We start from the raw sequence: 14,612 nt of genomic DNA, 5'->3' as shown, positions 1-14,612 counted from the left end.
ATTTTATTGTGTCTCCCAGGCAAGAGATGCCGGGTCGGGTAAGTCCCAGCTCCAGCCTTACTCTAGCTCTCCTGGCATGTCGTGGGATGCCCAGCACTTTCTTGTATGCAGCAATTTGAAATCTCATATAGAAGTTGGTAAGGGCTCCGGGGAAAATTAAATGGCCATAATTGACTGAGGGCAATATTTTTGCTTTTAAGACTTTCAAGATTGGGTCCGTGGATGGGCAATGTAATTTTCAATTGAGGTTTCCCAGACTGCAGATGATTCCTGCCCCTTTGCTTCTTAAATGCTTCAGATGAGCTGTTGTCTTAGCCCCCTCAGTAAGCCTGAGGCCCAGGTAATTATAGTTTTTGCAAGTTCTAATTTGCTGGTCACCCAGGCGCCATTGGGCTATGTGATTTCGATGATACTTCCCAATGATGAGAATCTTAGGCTTCTCCTGGTTTACCAGTAAGTTGTTCTTTTGATTAAACCTGTTTAGCGCATCTAGGGCTTTCTGTAGGCCTATCCTGGTGTGGTCCAAAATTACAAGGTCGTCGGCATATTGAAGTATTTGGAGCCGCTTGTTCCCCAGCTTTGGAATGACTAAGTTTGCCCTCTCCAATGCTTGGCCCAAGTCGGATGTGTAGATGTTAAATAAAGGTGGTGCAAGAACACACCCCTGTTTGAGGCTGTTATTTGTTGGGACCTTATTGGTCATTGATGATTGGCTGGTCTTAATCCTTACCCAGGTCCCTTCGTGTAGAGACCTTATTGCCTTAAGCAACTTTTCGGGAATGCCCCAGTTGGTGAGTTTACTCCATAGTATGCCACGGTCTACGCGGTCAAATGCTGCGCTATAGTCCACAAAGCAGCAAAACAAGGGAGGTTGAGCGGGCTGAGTCGCACGTTTGGACAGGTATCTCAGGGCTTTGATGTGGTCTACTGTGGAACATTGTGGTCTAAATCCAGTTTGAAAGAAAGGCAAGATGTTATGCTCCTCCGCCCAGCTTTCTAATTCCTTCAGCAGCACTCTGGCAAATGCCTTTGCTTCGATATCTAGCAAGGCCACGAGCCGGTAGTTTTCTGGTTTTGTGCGATCTCCCTTTTTGTATATGGGGCAGAGTACTGAGCCTTTCCACGATGATGGAATAGAGGCCGTTTCAAAGGCGTGCTTGAAAAGTGGGGTTAGCTGTTCTGCCCAGAATCCGTGTGCCTCTTTAAACACCGCCGCTGGGATACCGTTGGGGCCCGGTGCGCTGTCTGTCCTCATTTTCTTGATCAACTTAATTATCTCTCTTGTATTTATGGGCAAGCTCTCAACCACATCTTCGTTATCAAATGGATTTAGTTGTTCTTGCGTGACCCTCATGCCCTGCTCTGTTGTGTACAGTTGTTTTGCGTACTTGACCCATTCCGTGGCTGCCACGCCGTTTTCTTTACTTTTGTCAGTATGGCTTAGTTGTCTGATGTGTCTCCAGAAGCGGACGTGGCCGTTTTCTTTGAGCATATGGAATATTTTCAACCACTCCGCCTCAATTTCTTTTGTTCGAATTTCCCATATTTTTTTCCTGTGTTCTCGTCGAAGGGCTTTTATTTCCGCGCTGAGATGAGTTGTCACTCCTTTTCTTCTCGCCTTCAGGGCTTTCGAAAGGTTCCGTTTCGTTTGCTCTAAGTCCTTGGAGTTTGGCTGTAATAGCTGGGTTTGCGGATGAAGGCACTTGGTTTCCAGGATCCCACTAACCTGTCCTAGGACCGATTTTAATTCCAGAAGAAGTTCCTTCCAGTGCTCCGTGGGAGAAGCCGTTGTTTGGCACTGCTCTTTGCGGACAACCCACTCCATGAGCGCTGGGCTTGATTTTATGGACCACTTTATTCTGTTCAATGCTGTGTGGTGCTCTTCCTCGATAGAAAAACCCACTGATCCGGGGTGTTTTGCGTTTTTCCCATTTATATCTAATGTGACCCTCAGTGGGTTGTGATCGCTTTCCTCCTTGTTTCCCACCTCAAAGTCCTTAAGAAGTGTTGCAAGTTTCTTTGCGATGAAGATGTAGTCAATTGTTGACTTGTTATTAAAGGTGGGCAAGGGGCCCCATTGTAGGTCCATTGCTTTCATGGTGGCGTGGGTAGAAACCATGTTATGCGCGGTCAGCAGCTGAACTAAGGGAGCCAATTCTGTTATGCTAGAGGTGTACCTTGTGTCGTCGTCTAGCCCCCTGATGTTCAGATCCCCTGCAATGATTGGGAAGTGAGATGCGTGTTTGTTTATCAAGTGATCCATTTTTTTGGATATTAATTTTATTGCTTGCTTTTTTTGCTTTGTGGCAGGGTTTATGTAGCAGTTGAATACCATCAAACGGATTGCGTTATTATTACATTTAAGGCCAGAGATTAGGACTGCTTGGAGATTCACGAAGTTGGTTTCAATTGAATTTACCTCTATTTTACGGTTGTGGTTGATGTAAATTGAAAGCCCACCTGCTGCAACCCAAAGATATTATTTTTTACTGCTGCGGTGTGAATCTCGTAAAACCCTGAAAGAATTAAGGGTTCTGTAGCCCATGTCTCTTGTAGGCAGAGTATGTCATTTTCTTGAAGATACAAGCTTGCTGCTTTACAGTTGAGCATTCTTTTCAACCCTGTGACATTCCATGATAAAATGGACAGTAGGGTGTTGTTCCCCCTTTTTTTGATTCTTATTCCGGTAGCTGGCTCCCTTGTCTTAGAGAATCCAGTAGTCAAGTAACTACAACGTCTATTGAAATATACACAATATCCTTTTAGTATACTTGCTTGAAGAACTTTTTTTAGATGAGTTATAGGTTTAGTACAATGACCAAATTCTTCTTGGTAGTGGAAAATAACACTGAATAATATTCTACACTGTGGACAGCAGAGATTGCTATTCGAATTGTTTTTATTTACTTATTTCGGAGTTTTCTGTAATTTATGATGTTGTATTTTGTGAAGAGGAAGTGAGAAAAAGTATTCATGGATGTCTGTGTGACTACTACCTTCAACTTACACTGCAGACAGCAGTGTTCAACATTCAGATCGAGCCGCTATTGTAGATAACGCAGTCCTGTAGGCAAAAGACATTGCTCCAGTGCGCTCTGTCTGCACCACGTATACGCATCATGGCAGGCTCCGCACACGCTTTTTGTTGCTTTGTGTATTGCAAACTGGGCAGCTCAAGTCAACGCCACGTGGGTGTGGGCCCTTGCTGACCGCTCTCTCTGGCCTACACTGCAGACAGCCGTGTTCACAATCCAGATCGAGTCGCTATTGTAGATGATGCAGTGTTGATGACAACAGACATTGCTCCTAGTATGGTCCGCCCGCAGCCCGCATCATCACTGGCTGTGCACATGTTGAATGCTTTTGTTGTGGCTATATGAGTGCACTAGAACTGATGGATCCTTTATGATACAATCTTTTTGTGTATTATTTCAGATCTATTGCCTGTGTCTCAGTATACCACAAGTTGTGGTTCTTTTACGATAGAATTTTTTCTGTATTATTTCACATTTATTGTCCGTACCTTAATGCAGCACAAACTGTTGACCCTTTTATTATTGAATCTCTGTGTGTGATCCAAAGATTACTGTTGTAGTTGATGCAAGCAGCAACCATTCCCTGAGGGTTGGTTTACACTCACCCCACACGCATCCAGCACAGACGTCACTGGATATGTGACCCTGGTAATAAAAAGGTGTTGAACGCACGTGCCCACACCCACTTCCACTATCTATCTGTGTCATTGTGTTCATTATCTATGCATGATACTGCTCCTGGGCCGTACCACATTACATTAAGCCATCGATGGAACTCAAGTAGTGTGGTGGTAGAACTTTCCCATACTAGACAGATGCTCCAGATATAGCGAACATTTGTTTTCCAGCATTTGAAAACAAAGTAATTTTTAACAACAATCCACTTGAGTTCTACATAAAGAAATACCTACGGTACATAGACGATGTCTGTCTAGTATAGGAAGGTTATACCACCACACTACTTGAGTTCCATCGATGGCTTAATGAAAAAGACCGTAATCTCCAGTTCACAATGGAACATGACAACCATTCCATTCGTTTTTTGGATCTGACTATTTGGAATGATGAAGGGGTATTGGCAGTAAGTTTATATACCAAGCCGACAGCTAGAAATACGCTCTTAAAATACACCAGTCACCACCCACGTAATTTACGTGATAACCTCCCTTTGGTCAATTTTTGCGTATCAAACGTAATTGACCCAAAAGGGAGGATTATTTCAGAGAGGCCAAGATTTTACAATCTAAATTAGTGTTAAGAAATTACCATACAGATTGGTTAAGCGGGCGTTAAAACGAGCCTGGTACTATGACAGAGTGGCATTGTTAGAGACAAAAGTACATAAGGATAATGATACTGACTCAATTACCTGTGTAACCATGTTTGGTACTGAGTCCAATCTGATAAAAAAGATCATATCAAAAAATTGGCATTTGATACAAAAAGTAGAACCGCAGCTAAAATCTCCACGGTTTGCTTTTAAAAGAGCTAGACATTTGAGGGACTACCTTGTGAGAGCATACAATGAACCGGTACCCACTATGTTATAAAATCTATGGGGTTTGTCACCTGTGTTAGGCCACTATCCTTGTGGACAATGTGCAGCGTGTTGAACCACTTCAATTATCAAATCATGTATTTTAAATGAAAGAGAATGGGTTTTTCAGCATCACTCGAATTGTCTAACTCGAAATGTTATCTACTGTATACAGTGTCCGTGTTCCCTGTATTATATGTGAGAAACAATCCAGGAAGTGGAGAAACGGATTATGCAGCATCAGTCGCATATCCGTTGTAGAATTTCAACTGCACCTCTTGTAGAACACTATCTAGAAAAATCACATGGTCTCAAAGACATGAAATGGTTTGTTTTAGAGGTTGTGAAAAGCTCAAGACGTAGACAGAATGTGGATCGTCTGCTCACATTAAAATAAAATAAGTGGATTTGGTCAGCCAAAACAGTGGAAAAAGGATTAAATTTGTATGTGGAATGGCAAACTTTAGCTACCTTGTAATAAATTCCATGAGTAGCTTTTTCACATTTCTTGAGTGTAGAGTGGCTGAGTGTCTATAGTGAGGCTGATTGAATTATAGGTGTCTCAGTACCTTGGTTCTTATCAGATGATACGATTTATACACGTTTATTATTGACTCTTTATACGTGTATTTATATTGTTTACCGTCCTATAGAATCTGAATAGTGTAGTCCACTTCTGGTCCCTCCCTGATGCAGTAGTTCTGGCTACGATACTATATTATGTATCCTACAATATCAAGTCTTAAATGTTTACATGTCGCTAATAATTTTCAATTTCTATTTTTGCTATCAATTTTTGAGAGACTCAATAATGCATGGTATTGGATATATAATAAAGTCCTTTGTGATATAAATTGACAAGCTAGTGCCATTTTTTCCAGATTTGTATACCTGTCAGGCCCTTCTGTACCATTATAATATGGCCAACATGTTTCTTGGATACCGATTAGGCCTTGTTTGTGCATGGGCGTAAGGTTAAAGGTCACACAACACAGGCGTTGTTTTGCAGACGCCTGAATCGTGTGATGCGGAGTAGAGATTGAGTCGAGTGCTGCCGTATTCAAGTAAGTTTCATTGGTTAACGGCAACTTTTCTTACACCGGGAGAGCAGGGACTAAATATAGTTTATTAGTTCCTAATAACTTACATCGATTTGATTCCTTAGAATAGACGAGATAGGCTGAAGAGTCTTACGAGTAAAACGTGGAGACTGTTTTGAAGTGTCAGGGTAAGACCGCTGAGTAGAGTATGGGATATAAGGCATTACAGATTTGGTGTTTTTGTAATGTTTATTTTGGATGATGTTGGTTGTCGTTTTTTATAGGATTGGAAGCGACATAGATGTACATAGTGCTCTAAGTGAGTATAAATAGGGATTGTTCACAATTGGGTGACTTTGGTTGAGATTTGAGGGAATTGTGGTACACTGGGTGTTTTCCTAGTTTGTTAGATTGTGTTTTAGATCATTCTTTTTGGTTGCAATGTGAGCAGACGATCATGTTACACGAACATGTTTTAGAAGGAATATAGATAACTTTATTGTTATTGTATGTTTTGATGTTAGATTGTGGGTGCAACAACAATGGTCCTGAGGATGGTCTGGTGAAATAACTAGAAGAGACCGAAACGTCGGCGCTGCTACACCATTTGTGTTTTCATGATGTCACTATAGGAAACAGAATTATTCAGAAGATTATGAACTATTGTTGGATGGCTATTTAAATGTATTGCCCATACTCTTTAACAAAGGGTGTAAGACACTACTGTAAAACTGAAAGAACTCTAACAGTAGTATTTTGTGTTGCCTCACTGATGTATATGTTTTTCAGAAATTAATTTGATGTGAATATACTGAACTTGACTTATGATATATATATATATATATATATATATATATATATATATATATATATATGTATAAAAAAATGAAATATTTTGATAGAAAATAACTGTGTTTCGCGTCCAGATAATTTATGTGTTCACGTTTGTGACAATTGGTAACTAATAAGTATTGTATTGAATAATTCCTCAAGGTTCATTTTCTATGTTACGTGCTTCTCTGCGGCACATCCCATCCACCTCCGCCTCCTGCGGAAAGCATCGTGCCCGGCCACATGTTTGAAATTAGCAGCATTGCAAAAGCCATTAACCCTCGCGCCACACGTTACAAATGTCCACCCTAAAGTACTTGCTACAAGTGCATTATGTCTCCGCTGACGTGCAGCTCAATGGGAGGTAATTGCAGGCAGCTCGCCTTGGGACTTCACGAAAGGCAGGAAAGGAGCACTCTTGCCGAAGTGCAGCCTTCAGGAAGGACAGAAGCCAAAGATTCCTCTCTGCTGCTTCTAATCTCACAGGCCAAGAAGAAATTCTCGTAAATATAAACCTCAGGCAAGCATCCTCGTGAAACGAGAACAGTCAGCACATTCTGGCTCTCTTGTCTTTTTACTGCAGCTGTCTGTGTGCACAATTTATACTTTATAATTAACTATGCAGGGCTTTCAGCCATTAATCATTTACCAGGAGGCATAGTTAAGGTTTTTATAAGCCAAATATATACGTGGTTTGCTGATACGAAACCCGTGCTTGTCTAATCCTTGGGAAGATGGAGATTTGCGATCTGACAGGCAGCATCCTTGGTCCCTCTGTGCTTTAAATAGGAAGGAAGAGGTCGGGGGTGGGGGGGGGGGGGGGGGGGAAGGCCCTCTAAAATTGATTAGGCCAAATCATTTTAGGCAGAAACCTTCCCAAGAAGGGTAGCTCATGAAATTGAAAGCACAGCACAAAAATGTGAACTAAAATCCTGTACTTTGCACGACGTGCCGCCATAACTGCTCATTTCTTTTTAAAAAAAATACTTTATTGATTTTCACAAGGTGTACAGAAAGCGTATATCAGGGTAGGCAAGGGCATCCCAGGCAAAATTTTACATGTGCCTACATAGCGTGAGGATAATGCTTCTTTATGGATAATGCGAGCCTAACCCAGGCGAACAATGGTAGAAGAAACAAGCATTTGCAATCCAATAGGTCTCGCATTAGGAAAGTTTGAGCTATTGGTATTGTAAATGACAAATTTTGTATTTATGTGTTGGTTTTGAAAATAGCTAAATTAATAGCTTTGTCATTTACAATGCCAATAGTTTTAACTTTCGCAAATGTAACACCTATAGCATTTGTAATGCAATATGTGTTGTATTTACGTGACTTAGATGTATTGATATTACAAATAACAATGGCTTTTATTTTTTTTAATAATTAATACTTTAAAAAAGTTATTGTAATTTATAATGGTAATAGCTTAAACTTTTGTAAATAACTTTTGTGAAGATTATGTTCAGTGTATTTTATTGTGACGAAAATCCAAGAACAGAAGTGAAATGTTAACATCTTTTTGTGACATTTGTAATAAAGCTTGAAACATTGAGAGAACATACTTGAACCATTTGTTGAATGGTTGCACAGATTGATGCTATGGTGGCGCTGAGTGATGTTGTGGTGGCGACGAGTGATTCTGTGGCGTTCAGTGATGCGGTGGTAGCGAATAGTGATGTTGTGGTGGTGTTGAGTGATGCTGTGGTGATGCGATAGATAGAGGGAGGGCGATAGATAGAGGGAGGGCGATAGATAGAGGGAGGGCGATAGATAGAATGAGGGCGATAGAGTGAGGGAGGGCGATAGATTGAGTGAGTGCGATAGAGTGAGTGAGTGAGGGCGATAGATAGAGTGAGAGCGATAGATGGAGTGAGGGCAATAGATAGATAGAGTGAGGGCGGTCGATAGATAGATAGATAGACTGAGGGCGATAGATCGATTGAGGGTGATAGATAGAGTGATAGGGATAGATAGAGTGGTGGCGATAGAATGAGTGCGATAGAAAGACAGATAGGTAGAGTGAGGGTGATAGATAGATAGATAGACAGATAGAGTAAGCGTGATAGATAGAGTGAGGGTGATCGATAGAGTGATGGTGATCGAGTGAGTGCGATAGATAGACAAATAGAGTGAGGGCGATAGACAGATAGATAGAGTGAGGGCGATAGAGTGAGAGCGATAAATAGAGTGAGGGCGATAGAGTGAGGAAGATAGATAGAGTGTGGGCGATCGATAGATAGAGTGATGGCGATAGAATGAGTGCGATAGATAGACAGAGTGAGGGCGATAGACAGATAAATAGAGGGAGGGCGATAGATAGATAGAGTGAGGGTGATAGAGTGAGGACGATAGATAGATAGAGTGAGGGCGATAGAGTGATGGCAATAGAGTGAGTGCGCTAGATAGACAGATAGAGTGAGGCCGATAGATAGACAGACAGATAGATAGAGTGAGGGCGATAGATAGAGTGAGGGCGATAGATAGATAGATAGAGCGAGGGCGATAGAGTGAGGGCGATAGACAGAGGGAGGGCGATAGACAGAGGGAGGGCGATAGACAGAGGGAGGGCGATAGACAGAGGTAGGGAGGGCGATAGATAGACGGAGGGCGATAGATAGAGGGAAGGCAATAGATAGATAGAGTGGGGGCGATAGAGTGAGGGTGATAGATAGGAGTGAGGGCGATAGATAGAGTGCGGGCGATAGATAGAGTGCGGGCGATAGATAGAGTGAGGGCGATAGATAGAGTGAGGGCATAGATAGGGGGTGATAGATAGACAGAGTGAGGGCGATAGATAGACAGATAGATAGAGGGAGGGCGATAGATAGAGGGAGTGCGATAGATAGAGGGAGGGCGATAGAGTGAGGACGATAGAGTGAGGGCGATAGATAGAGGGAGGGCGATAGATGGAGGGAGGGCGATAGACGGAGGGAGGGCGATAGACGGAGGGAGGGCGATAGACAGAGTGAGGGCGATAGACAGAGGGAGGGCGATTGAGGGAGGGAGGGCGATAGATAGATAGACGGAGGGCAATAGATAGAGGGAGGGCAATAGATAGATAGAGTGGGGGCGATAGATAGAGTGGGGGCGATAGATAGATAGAGTGGGGGCGATAGATAGATAGAGTGGGGGCGATAGATAGAGTGGGGGCGATAGATAGAGTGGGGGCGATAGATAGATAGAGTGGGGGCGATAGATAGAGTGAGGGCGATAGATAGAGTGAGGGCGATAGATAGATAGGAGTGAGGGCGATAGATAGATAGGAGTGAGGGCGATAGATAGATAGGAGTGAGGGCGATAGATAGATAGGAGTGAGGGCGATAGATAGATAGAGTGAGGGCGATAGACAGATAGACAGATAGATAGATAGGGGGCGATAGATAGGGGGCAATAGATAGATAGACAGTGAGGGCGATAGATAGAGTGAGGGCGATAGGTGGAGGTGTAGAGAGAGGGGTGTAGAGAGAGGAGTGTATAGCGAGGGGGATGTAGAGAGAGGGGGTGTAGAGAAAGGGAGGTGTAGAGAGAGAGGGGTGTAGAGAGAGGGGTGTAGAGAGAGAGAGGGGTGTAGAGAGAGGGGGGGTGTAGAGAGGGGGTGAAGAGAGAGGGGGTGAAGAGAGAGGGGGTGAAGAGAGAGGGGGTGAAGAGAGAGAGGGGTGAAGAGAGAGGGGGTGCAGAGAGGGGGGTGTAGAAAGGGGGGGTGTAGAGAGAGGGGGGTGTAGAGAGAGGGGGGTGTAGAGAGAGGGGGTTGTAGAGAGAGGGGGGTGTAGAGAGAGGGGGGTGTAGAGAGAGGGGGTTGTAGAGAGAGTGGGGTGTAGAGAGAGGGGGTGTAGAGAGAGTGGGGTGTAGAGAGAGGGGGTGTAGAGAGAGTGGGGTGTAGAGAGAGTGGGGTGTAGAGAGAGTGGGGTGTAGAGAGAGTGGGGTGTAGAGAGGGGGTGTAGAGAGAGGGCGGTGTAGAGAGAGAGGGAAGTAGAGAGGTGTAGAGAGAGGGGGTGTAGAGAGAGGGGTGCAGAGAGAGGGGTGTAGAGAGAGGGGTGTAGAGAAAGGGGTGTAGAGAAAGGGGTGTAGAGAGAGAGGGGTGTAGAGAGAGGGGTGTAGAGAGAGAGAGGGTATAGAGAGAGAGGGGTGTAGAGACAGAGGGGTGTAGAGAGAGAGAGAGGGGTGTAGAGAGAGAGGGGTGTAGAGAGAGAGGGGTGTAGAGAGAGGGGTGTAGAGAGAGGGGTGTAGAGAGAGGGGTGTAGAGAGAGGGGTGTAGAGAGGGGTGTAGAGAGGGGTGTAGAGAGAGGGGTGTAGAGAGGGGTGTAGAGAGAGGGGTGTAGAGAGAGGGGTGTAGAGAGGGGTGTAGAGAGGGGTGTAGAGAGAGGGGCGTAGAGAGGGGTGTAGAGAGAGGGCGTAGAGAGAGGGGTGTAGAGAGGGGTGTAGAGAGGGGTGTAGGGAGAGGGGTGTAGAGAGAGGGGTGTAGGGAGAGGGGTGCAGGGAGAGGGGTGCAGAGAGAGGGGTGCAGAGAGAGAGTGCAGAGAGAGGGGTGTAGAGAGAGGGGTGTAAGGAGAGGGGTGTAAGGAGAGGGGTGTAGAGAGGGGGGTGTAGAGAGGGAGGTGTAGAGAGGGGGGTGTAGAGCGAGTGGTGTAGAGAGGGGGTAGAGATTGAGTAGTGTATAGATTGAGTGGTGTAGAGAGGGGGGTGTAGAGAGTGGGGTGGAGAGGTTGTGTGTTGAGAGAAGGGGGTGTGTAGAGAGAAGGGGGTGTAGAGAGAGGGGGTGTAGAGAGAGGGATGTGTATAGAGAGGGGGTGTAGAGAGAGGGGGTGTAGAGAAAGGGGGGTGTAGAGAAAGGGGGGTGTAGAGAGAGGGGGTGTAGAGAGAGGGGGGTGTAGAGAGAGGGGGGTGTAGAGAGAGGGGGTGTAGAGAGAGGGGGTGTAGAGAGAGGGGTGTAGCGAGAGGGGGTGTAGCGAGAGGGGGTGAAGAGAGAGGGGGTGTAGCGAGAGGGGGCGAAGAGAGAGGGGGCGAAGAGAGAGGGGGCGAAGAGAGAGGGGGCGAAGAGAGAGGGGGCGAAGAGAGAGGGGGCGAAGAGAGAGGGGGCGAAGAGAGAGGGGGCAAAGAGAGAGGGGTCGAAGAGAGAGGGGGCGAAGAGAGAGGGGGCGAAGAGAGAGGGGGCGTAGAGAGGGGTGTAGAGAGAGGGGGTGTAGAGAGAGGGGGTGTAGAGAGGGGGGTGTAGAGAGGGGGGTGTGGAGAGGGGGGTGTAGATAGAGGGGGGTGTAGAGAGAGGAAGGTGTAGAGAGAGAGGGCTGTAGAGAGAGGGGTGTAGAGAGAGGGGTGTAGAGAGAGGGGTGTAGAGAGAGTTGAGGTCCTATATATAGGATGACTTATTTATTGCACTTCCTTAATTAACTATGCTGGGCCCCAAGTCACAAGAGCCTGTTCTGAGCCTTTAAAATAAAGTGATATGGGAAAGAGAAAACACAGTAGCTCTAGTCTAAGCCACCAACTAATCATTTCAAATGCATCAGCTGACATGAAAAAACACAAAATGCTAGCTTTGAAACCTATGCATACATAGATTTTATAGCACAAGCAACGGTGCTGTCAAAGCGCAGGGTCTGAGGAAAAGAGTCTCTTTGGCAGTCCTAAGCCTTAGTGCTTTTAGTGGGATGAAAAGTTCACGATCCCACAGAGAGGGGGGTGGCGTTAGCCATTTATAGCGCAGGCGGAAATGCAACGAGGTATCATGATTTGCGCACAAGCTGTAGATACTGACTGTTCTCACTTTAAATTTAAAAAAAACGGCTGGTAAAATGTCATCAGGCAAAGGTCAACTACGGGATACATAATAGAATATTTCCAATGGTGCATTAAAAAAAACGTTTTGCCTCATTGCCTATTTATTATATATTGTATTATTATATAAACTGACTCAGCTTGTGCTTTGCCCAGGAGTGAATGTCATTTGCTAAATTCCTGTTACACAAGCAGAAAAAAAAACAGGAAACAAATGCACACACACAAACAGCATATTTAATAAGTCTTATTTTAAATGATGGTGACTCTGGAAAAGTTAAGTTGTGTCTCTGTAGTGGTACGAGGGCTGGGTGAAACGTGAGCCTGTTATTGCAACAGCATGGGGGCATTGGCTTGCTCGCCGGACATGAAAGGGTGCCCAGAGAGAGGCGCTTAATTACCCATGACAAAGGAAAGGCAGATGGCCGCGCGTGCACTCGCACGTGCACTCAAGCTTGCAGCCAGCAAGCAAAGGCTGGGTTGCAGTTTTAAGATCCCCTTTTACTAAACGTCGAGCAAACTCAACCTAAAATGCAAGAGCCAGAGAATGAGGTTAAAGGAATTAGACAGAGAGAAAAAAAACACAATAGCGAGAGGGAGAAATGAATAATAACGAAGAAGAAAAAAGCATGAGTCAGAGAAGAAAGTAAAATGTGAGCCAGAGAAAGACAGGAAATAAGTAAGAGCCATCTAGAAAAAAAAAAGCTCCCGCCATTGCAGTGGCAGGGGAGTGCATTCCTTTGAAGTCTGATGCGGGGGGCGGGCCAGCGGCAGCCTTTGAAGTCTGATGCCGAGGCACAGACAAATGGTGGTGTGTGATGTGGCTGGCGATGATGTGCACGCGCATAGCTCACATGAACTGTACGCGATCCGCAGATAGGTAGACTTTTCTCTTCCCCTTACTATAACCTCGCTATTTATCCCTGCGGGAGAGAATAGGCGAGACCTAAAAAGGACAGGCAGGGGTAAGGAAATGGGAAAGAAAAAGAGAAGAGAAGAAAAGAAAAGGAGGAGGTGAGCTGTAACAAAGCTGTATACGTTTATAAGTATATAAGTATATGTACAAGTTTGCACAAGGGTGTCCAATAATGGCAACTTTAGACTAATCAAGTAGTTTCTTGTAGAGGGAGTACTTAATTTTCTTCCTGAAGTGGAGGTTTGATGGATATTGCTGCAAGTCTAGATTCTTGGGTGTATTGCAAGAGATGGGATATCATTTAGCTATTTCCTTACTATTTTTTTCTTCTTTTAAGCCTCCTGGCCAGTCTGGATAGGGAAGATTTATCAGCTTAGTCCCTGCAACCCACTAGGTGTCATACGGCTCTGCACTGATTCAGTTCCACCAGAGATCTAACTGCTAGAGCCGCTTATAAGCTCCACTGATGCTCGCCAATGCTAGTTTCTTTCTGGACATCACGTGCACCCTCAGGTGTGGAGGCCACAAGCCTGCTTTTTGTGTTAGTGTGCAGATCTCTAATTTGGGTCCTTTTTAGAAGGAAGAGAATGCCTCTCAGCAAGATTTTAGCTACTGCATCCAGACATATCCTAGCACAACGAACACATGTCTAAAATATGCCAGGCATGTTGGCTTTGCCAATGCTTGTTAGCTGCATCAGATTAATGAGTAACAACAATTGTATTATGAATAAATTGAATTGCAATTTTGTAATTGTTTAAATTCTCATGATTTAAGACTGTAAATTAAATATTACTAAGGGTTGTGGAAGGCATATGGATGGGTCTTCGAAGTATCTCAATCACTCCAGTTCTCCTCCTTCACAACACTTTCATAAGTTTTCTCTCATTGTTTGTCATGCACTCTTTCTCCATTCATGTTTATGAAACTCTTAGCTGGCTCACCTAATGGGTCATAGTCCTTCACTTCATCACAGTATTTACACTCTGTCCTTCTGCATATACTTCCTAGCATCGACTCCCTTTCACCATGCTCTCCCTCTCTTACACACACTCTCTCTCCATTTCTAAACACTGCACTTTCTTTCTCCTATGGCGCTGTCAATATTTCAACAGCAGCACACACCTCCTTCATGCACTATCATATAAACTGGAAATTACTGGGGGGCGGAGCTTGCCAGCGTCGATGGCGGACGCCTGAAAGCCGAGCTCTGCCGAATCGCCCCAATAATCCTTAAATAATCCTTCCTTCACGGCGCAAGCTGACCGGAGAGCACGGCGCGCCGCCCCTAGCCTCCATCAGCATCCCCGACGCCCTGTGCGAGAGGCACACGAACCCTGTGTGGGGGCAAAACGGCGAAATAGCGGACCGGGACTGAGGGCCTCGGAGCCGCGGCCTAGAGTAGGTCTGCCCGCGGAGAGCGCGACACGACGTGCGGCGCGGACCTCACCACAGGCCCGGTGGCGCTGGAAGATGAA

The sequence above is a fragment of the Lissotriton helveticus genome, chromosome 6, assembly GCF_964261635.1.
Source record: "Lissotriton helveticus chromosome 6, aLisHel1.1, whole genome shotgun sequence".
NCBI classification, from domain to species: domain Eukaryota; kingdom Metazoa; phylum Chordata; class Amphibia; order Caudata; family Salamandridae; genus Lissotriton; species Lissotriton helveticus.
The sequence above is the reverse complement of the archived record's forward strand: the minus strand, read 5'-3'. Positions refer to the sequence as shown.